Source organism: Melopsittacus undulatus, chromosome 19 (genome assembly GCF_012275295.1).
Source record: "Melopsittacus undulatus isolate bMelUnd1 chromosome 19, bMelUnd1.mat.Z, whole genome shotgun sequence".
NCBI lineage: Eukaryota > Metazoa > Chordata > Aves > Psittaciformes > Psittaculidae > Melopsittacus > Melopsittacus undulatus.
The window spans coordinates 3,826,850-3,835,527 of NC_047545.1; positions in this window are offsets into that span (position 1 = coordinate 3,826,850).

Consider the following 8,678-nt stretch of genomic DNA (forward strand, 5'->3'; position numbering starts at 1 on the left):
GATTGAATTCAAGGGCTGGGGGTTTTGAACGTCAATTCCGCTGAAAAGGAAGCAGAAAGAAGAGACTACAAATCCCAGAGTGCTGCGGCCTCGCTGCCTGAGCAGGGAGGTCAGATCCTGCCCCGTCTGCCTGCTGCGGGCAGGGAGCTGCAGCAGGGACAGCCCCGGAGCCCCTGGAGCCGCCTCCTTCCTCATTGTTTTCAGCCGCATCTTTGGATTTGAAGTGCAGGGCGTTTTTTGAATTTTGGCGCCTGGCTGCAAACGGGAAACCAACTGTTCCTGGAGCAGCTCCAGCTCCAGCCCCTGCTCCTGCAGCAGCTCCAGCCCCGGCCCCAGCCCCGGAGCAGCTCCAGCCCCTGCCCCTGGAGCAGCTCCAGCCTCAGCCCCGGAGCAGCTCCAGCCCCGGCCCCAGCCCCAGCCCCGGAGCAGCCCCGGCCCCAGCCCCGGAGCAGCTCCAGCCCCTGCTCCTGGACCAGCTCCAGCCCCGGCCCCTGCCCCTGGAGCAGCTCCAGCCCCGGCCCCAGCCCCAGCCCCGGGGCAGCTCCAGCCCCTGCCCCCGGAGCAGCTCCAGCCTCAGCCCCGGAGCAGCTCCAGCTCCGGCGCCAGCCCGGAGCAGCTCCAGCCCCCAGCCCCTGGCCGGCGCTGCCTGTGTGCGATCTGCATCGTTTCAAACCTCGCTGCCTTCCCCCGAGCAAAGCACGGCAATAAGAACCCGTGTGTGAGCACGAAGCCCTGCCCTTGGAATGAACTTGCTCCCTCCCAACAAGCAGATTCCAAGCTCGGGGAAGACCAGTTTGAAACTTCAGTAATGTTAAGCCATTAAAAAATATCATAGGAATGCTGCAAGCCTTGGCATAAGTATGTTGGCGTTAGCTCATTTCATCTCTTGTGATTTGATGTGATACTCTGTGCATCTGTCATAGTTTGGAAAACCTTTTAAACTTTTCACCTCATTTTGATGGTGAATGTAATCCAGATGGAAATCCCTTTTGTTCAGGATGTTCACCCTAAACTCCCCCATTATTTTGTCTGACAGATTTTTTAGATAATGGTTAAGTTTGAGTGTTTCAAGGGTTGTTTTGGGCATTTTCAGTTGTTTGTTTTGTGGGGTTTTTTTGCCTCAATTATCTCAATACCTGAAGTATTCTGTATGTTTTTAGGAGGTCCTTTTCTTTAGCACTTGCACACTTTCATCCTTGGCACCCATCTCCCTTGTTAACGTGTTTGTTCACTTTTCCTACCTCTAGTAAAAAGAACAGTTTGGGAAGCAATGGGGGTAAGGAGAGGAAAGCATCAAGGGGAGGAGGGGAAGTGCAAAAGCTGAGAGCCCACTGGACAACTGTGTTTTACAGGGAGCACAATGCCTGCTTTAGTCCTGGAATTAGCATCTGTTCAAATGCTCGTCCTCTGGGATCACTCTGATGATATAGGTTAGTGTTGAACAAGAGTCCATGTGGTCACTGGTCTCTCAGTATTTAGCAATTAGGTTTTCATTAAGGACCTAGAGAGTTCAGTGCTACCCAAAACAATTTTATAATCGCTTTCTGAAGCCCAGGCCAAGGGGAATGGCTTGAACCTGCCCGAGGGGAGACTGAGCTGAGCTCTTAGGCAGAAGCTCTTCCCTGTGAGGGTGCTGAGGCGCTGGCACAGGGTGCCCAGAGAAGCTGTGGCTGCCCCATCCCTGGCAGTGCTCAAGGCCAGGTTGGACACAGGGGCTTGGAGCAGCTGCTCCAGTGGAAGGGGTCCCTGCCTGTGGCAGGGGTTGGAACTGGAGGAGCTTGAAGGTCCCTTCCAACACAAACCAGTCTGGGATTCTGTGACCCAGTTATTTAGTGTTTAACAAAGGGACAATGTGGGGATGTGTCAGCCTTACTTGACTGGAGTGGCAATCCCCGGGGCTATGTTCCCTGGGCTTTTCAGACTGGGAACCTGTCTGGAGCATACCAAGGCTCCTGCCTTACCGCTTCACCATGTTTAGTCTTTGTAGAAAGCAGAGAAGAGGAGAATGCTTGTGCATGCACAGGTTCCACCCTGATATGAAGTCGGGAACTTTGAGCTCTGTAATGGAGCTCAAGCTCAAAGGTACTTGCAACATATCAGCATATTTTTGAGACATCAGAGATCACAGGCAATGAGAATGCTTCTCCCATCAGATAAATCAATAAACTACTTACAGTATGTAATAAAGAGGAAGGAGAAGCTTGCATCCCCTTTGATGCAGAGCATCTCCTCAGTGGTCGACCAGTTTCCTGTATACAGTTGGGTGTAACGAGTTTTCGGATGTTGGCTGGGATTTCATAATGACTCTGACGTGTTCACAAATCTGGGGTTTAGGATTTCCACTGCTATTTCTTACCTCAACTGCTGTAGTTTCCCAGCAGCTGCTGCCATGCCCTCCCTTTTCTCAGCCTACTCTTTCATGATTTGTATGTCTTCACTAGCAGCATTATTTCTGTCTTTTCTCACTGAACAACGTGTCAATGTTTAATCAATTGTCTCATTTTCATTCATTTCAGGAACGGGCAAGGGCTGAACAGACAGCACAGGACATCTTACTATCAGTCCAAATTCAGTCCAGCCTCAGCGTTAGTGCTTAAATGATTGCTAGCAATGCCTGAGCATCTGGAAGAAGCACTCATCCCTTGCCACTGATTCCTGCTCCAGAGTTTCATTGTTCATTGAATAAAATTGCATCTGGCAGCATCATGACAGAAAGCGCCAAAGCAAGTAGAGAAAATTAATACTGTGCCATGTGTCATGGACGAGATCTTCCTTATCTACTATGAAAAAGTTTGCTAAGAGATACCTAAAAAAGAGCAGAGGAATACAGTGCACAGTTGTGGGTTAAAGCAGACAGACAGCAGACAGTATGTAGACAAAGGACGTTTTCAAAGACAAAACACCATGCTGTAATGCATAGAGAACGTATTTATCTCTAATTCCAGGCATATAATGTTTGGCAAGAGAGAGCCTTGAACAATAATATTGTTCTGCTAGAGCATTTGCGTCCTTATTGATGCAGAATTAAACCTGTATCACAGTGGGGGGAGCGTTAATCAAGTCTGGGGAGGAGAATTCCAGTCTGGGCTTGGGATGTTTGCTCCTTTGTGGCAGGAAGGCAAGCAACGTTCATGATTGGGAGGGCCATGGTCAGGGACTCGTGTACTGGAACCAGACCTTGGTCTCACGTGCCCAGAAAGAAATGAGAATCTCACTGAAAACCCCTCCAGTGTTACTCCCTCTTCTTCCCCCCATTTAGGAAGAAGCTGGGGGGCTGGGTGGTGTGTGTCAGTGCTCAGGGCCCCTCGACTTTCCACAGTTCCACTTTGAGTCTTTTCCACATAGTGATTTTCTTATAATACCACATGCTAATAAGAGCCAGGGCTGTAGCACAAGAGCATTGGAGAGGTTTTCAACAGTACAACACCTTCACATCAGGCAAAGGGAGCGTTGTAGTGCATGATACACCACAGCTTTTAGTGCAGCGTTAGCTACTGAGTTCTTCCCCTCACTGGGTCCCCATAGCTAAGGAATTCTTTCGCAGTAATAGAAAAGCAGATTTCTTGGCAGTAAAATACTGTGAAAACATCACTGAAAACAGATGAGGTGTCCAGGTAAGAACAGGATCACCATTTCCTTCTAGTCAGGCTGCCAGCAGCCCTGGAATCTGTGGAGATGGAGCCAGGGGCATTTGTGTGCATCAGCTGCTATTTACATAGGTACAGAGCAAAATTAATCTAAGATCATAGAATCACAGAATGGTTTGGGTTGGAAGGGATCTTAAAGCTCATCCAGTCCCAAACCCCTGCTATGGGCAGGGACACCTTCCACTAGAGCAGGTTGCTCCAAGCCCCATCCAACCTGGCCTTGAACACTGCCAGGGATGAGGCAGACACAGGAAAGGGATTATTCATACCACTTTTAATGAAATATTGGCCAAATAATCTCTAATGTTATGAGTTCTAACTTTCACATACAGAGCTGAATCTCATTCTGGTTATACTTTCGGGGATCCAAAGATAAATACTCCTATGCAGCCTTCCAGGATAGCTCCATGGGGTTCATGTTCCCTCCTACCGCATGCAATCCCCTAATCTTTTAGTCATTTGGCAGTTTGGAGAGTGGAGGAGGGTGGGGACTGGCTCTGAACCACAGCTCTTCTGAGCTTTATCAGCCAGCAGGAATCCTAGCTCTGCTCATCTCTTCCATCACTGCTGCTGCAGTGGGAGGGCAGCATGCACAGATCTTCCCCCGCACTGGTATTACATCGAACCTGGTCCTGGTCTCCAGCCAATGCAAACAAACCCCGTGTGGCTTTTTCAAAACAACCATTTGGCGCCTAATTTTCAAACCCACAGACCAACTGTGGTTGGCTCCCAGCCCATCACCATAGAGCTGTTGACATATTTTCCTCCAGCAGCTGCACTAACCTGCTCTGTACCTCCTGTCTGGCTCAGCCGCTGTCACAGTCTCACTGCAGATGGGTTAAGATTCTAATTTCATTCTCCCTGTGCATTCAGAGCTCAGTTTGCAGCAAAGCTGAAAGCAGAAACATTTGGTCCCTCTTTGAAAAATCATTAGCCCCTCACATTATATCATGAGGAATGCATCTGGAAGTGTTTAGATTCCCTAAGAGACAGCCTCCATCAAAGGTAGAGTTTACAAAGTAAATGTATAGAAGAGGGGAGAAGACAGGGTATGGAGATAAAGAGGCATGTGCATGGAATCCATCCCTCCTGTGCGTATTACACCATTAACAAAAGAGATGGGGTGGAAGGAATGCTTTCTGCCATTGCAAAGGGTGCTCCACCCAAGATCTCAAAGTATTTTACAAAGGATCATTTATCAATCTTTATAACGATCTTGCAACAAAATTCAGATGACCATGAAGATCACTCAGCGAATGTCTATGTCCTGGGCTTGTTCAGCTTGGAGAAGAGAAGGCTCCTTAAGGGGAGACCTTAGAGCAGCTCCAGTGCCTAAAGGGACTGAGGTGCTCAGTCTGCATCATGGACAAGAGTTGTGAGCAACAGGCACAGTCAGTAGGCATAACAGTGGCTGTGAACCACTGTGACCTGTGCAGAAAAGCAGCACAAATGATGTAAGGGTTGAGGAAGATGGGGGAACAGCAAAGGGGATGTCTTTATCAAAGTGGGTTCTTCTGGAAGAAGACACAGCAACAGGCCAAGAATTGCAAGGTAATGAGAGTATCCAGCTTCCAAGGAGGTGTCAGTCCTCCCTTGTGCACATGCCAACAGGAGAGTCCTGCAGAAAGAAAATGTTGGCTTTATTTTACATAAGAAAGCATTTTTTACAGGAACAAACAGGAAAATGGGTCATGAATTGGTGTGGTCAAGGTGCTGCCTGTTCTTGACACCAAAGGAGAAATGTGCAGGGTAGGGAGGAGGAAGCTATTTGAATGAAAAGTAAACAGTATTCAAGAGATTCGTGTAAAGACAGAGTAAAGGCAAAGGGCTGAACAGCCACAGTGCTCTGAGGTAACTGATTCACTCTAAAGTGCAGATTCTTCACACAGGATTTTCTCCAAAAGACATTGGATTTTTGCCAAAGACATCTTCAGGTTGGCTGAGCACCTCTGGGTACCTCCAGCCCAGCTGCTCCACTGGAAGGACTCCCAGATCCTTGCTAGATGTGAGGTGGAGGTGTTCTCCCCCCTGGCCTCAAGCCAGTCCTGCAAACCCAACCCCTGCCACTGGGAAACTGGGTGGGTTACCAATACAAAAATTAAGGCATTCCATTGCATGGCAACAGAAGTGGAGCAGATCAGCCCAAGCTGTAGAACACAAGCATTGTAAGCCCCAGTGCAGGCCCAGACGGGTTAAATCCTTCCCTTCAGCAGGTGGGCGCAGCCTGGACTGGCAGCCGCAGATGGTTCCTATGCTCAGGCAGAGCAGGCAGTGGAACTGGTCAGGTGGAAGAAGACCATAGTTCAACAGCAGCTCTGAGGAACAGACAGGGGCTGTTTCCCTGTGTTTCTTGGAGCAGGTGGACTCAGGGACAGATGCCAGTCAGTGGCAGTGTGGGTAACAGCTCTAGCACCGTGCCTGTGTCATGACAGAAGCCTTTACACAGAGCAGAACATCAGAAATACATGTACCCTCCCCTGGGCACTGGTGTTGCATGTAGTCATAGGGGAACTGCTGCATGTTCCTCTGCCTTTCCTCTCTCAGGAGTGCAGTTTCCATGTCCTCTGTGTGTGTGTCTGCCTGTGCACATGTGCTGCATCAGAGGGGGACCATGTCTTGAGTGGAGCAGCTGGTGCCTGTATGGGCTGGTGTAGGAGAATAACTTTGCCTACTGTTTCGTCTCCTGGTTTCGGTGGTGGAGATTTCTGATTTTGCTGTGGAAGGTCTTGCAAGTTACCAAATACTTATGAGGGATGTTGTCTGCACCCCACTTTATGTATCAAGACCAGAATTATCTTCAAAATCAGGCTCAAACTACTTCAGCTGGAACCAAAGACCAATGTGAAAATTGCCTCATGATGTGCAAAGTGTTTTGTTTAAAAATAGGCTTAAACCTAACTAATACACAACCCTCAAAGTGGTTTGAGTCTCTGATTCCCTCAAAGCAGGCCTTTAGAGCTGTGTGAGCAGCATGGCAATTGCCAGGTGAAGGTAGCCAGAGGTTGGCCTGGCTGGGCTGAGACAGATGTGGCACGTTCCACTGTGATGACCCTTGCTTGGCAAATGCTATGTGGGAGAGAGAAAGTGTCCAAAGGGAGTGGAGTCATTCCAGTGGAAGGGGGTTGTTTTAATTAACAGAGGTAGCAGTGAGGACTCTGCAGCACCTTCACTTCACAGAATCCCAGAATGGTTTGGGTCAAAGGGACCTTAAACCTCATCCAGTTCCAATCCCTGCCCCAGGCACGGACCCCTTCCACTGGAGCAGCTTGCTCCAAGTCCGTGTCCAACCTGGCCTTGAACACTGCCAGGGATGGGGCAGCCACAGCTTCTCTGGGCACCCTGTGCCAGCACCTCAGCACCCTCACAGCAAAGACCTTCTGCCTAAGAGCTCAGCTCAGTCTCCCCTCGGGCAGGTTCAAGCCATTCCCCTTGGCCTGTCCCTACAGGCCCTTGTCCCAAGCCCCTCTCCAGCTTTCCCGCAGCCCCTTTAGGCACTGGAGCTGCTCTCAGGTCTCCCCTTAAGGAGCCTTCTCTCTGAGCCTGCCTCCAGAGCAGAGCTGCTCCAGCCCTCACTGCATGTCCGTGACCTCCCCTGGTCCTGCTCTGAACTTCCCTCCCAAGAAGTTTAAGCATGGAATGGGCACCTTGGTTTGGGTCTGATCACTCCCTGGACAGTCCTGTTATACACCATGGGCTCCTCCACCTCCAGCATCCCACCAACAGTGGTTGGATGAACCCTTTCCCTCCCTCTCTCCTGCCCCCTCAAGAGAACACAGCGGAGCACTGGCGGCAACTACTACCAAGTGCCCATGCCGTGCCAGCGCAGCACCACGTGCCTGTAAGAGGGCCTTGCTCATAGTCTCAAATGTGTGTGTGGCAGCTACAGCCCCTTCTTAACTGACAGAAAGAGATGTTATCATTTCTGCTGTCCCCACATCCTCTTTTCAGAGCTCTGTTCTATCTTAGTGCATGGGGGTATTTCCATCCCTGCCTGTGAGTGCCTCAGTTGCAGAAATTCTGTGTATGATGAGCCCTGGGCAGGGATTTTTGCTGATTGCTGTAGTGAGTCATTATTTCCTGGCGGAGTGTGAGGCTTCACCACTTGGGGACACTCCCTGTGTGAACCTGGGAAATGGAGCTATCGAAGCACCAAGCATCCCTTGGTGCAGAACCCAACAGCCTCGAGCCTTGCAGAGTCTTGCAACCACTTTCAGGTGGTTGAAGTCCAGAAGCCTCCAGTGGGACAGCCAGGATGCCTTGGGAAAGGCACTTCCAGAAGAAACCAATACGTCGAGAGCCATAAGGTATCAGGTCGAAGGGGAGGCCTCTGGCAACCTATGGGAATGGTGCTCAAGTGCTTTTGCACTGGTTGCTATGCACAGTTTTGTTATTAACATAAGTCAGTAGCTTCTGAATGTAAAGAAGCCCGGATTTCACTCAGGAGCTGAGTCTGTCTCCTACTTGTCTTCCTGGGGCCTGGTTGTATCAGCCTGCCTGGGCTGGATTGTGCTGATTCTGTACTTGGAAAAGAGAAGGGACACTAAGATAAACCCCATCTGCCTTGTGGCAGGGAATGACTCTTCATAAACCTGGAGTAGATGGGAGAAGGGCAAGGTGTTCACGTGCTGAACTTACCCTTCTTCCTCTAGTCCTCAGCCAAGCGCAGCTGAACTCTGTCTTTTCCAGTTCTGTCCCTGCATGTCCGTGCAATGCTTGTGTGTGGCTCTCAGCAAGCTCAATGCTGCTCCCATCTTCCACCCTCTTAACTTTTGCATTTAAACTCCATGCAGAACTTGCACGCCCCAGGCATGGGAAGACTCCTCCAGTGCTTGTGGATGGCTGGACCTTCTGCTGCCCCATATGATGGTTCTCATTAGTAAACCTGAGTTGATTTTAGAGGTGCAGATAACTAATTTGGCACGCCTCATTTCTTACTTTGTTGACTGACTTTCATAAGTGTCAGCATGAAGCAGCCTGGGGGTTCCTTGCGTGTGAACAGGACAGGCCCCATCACCCTGCACATGTTTGTGC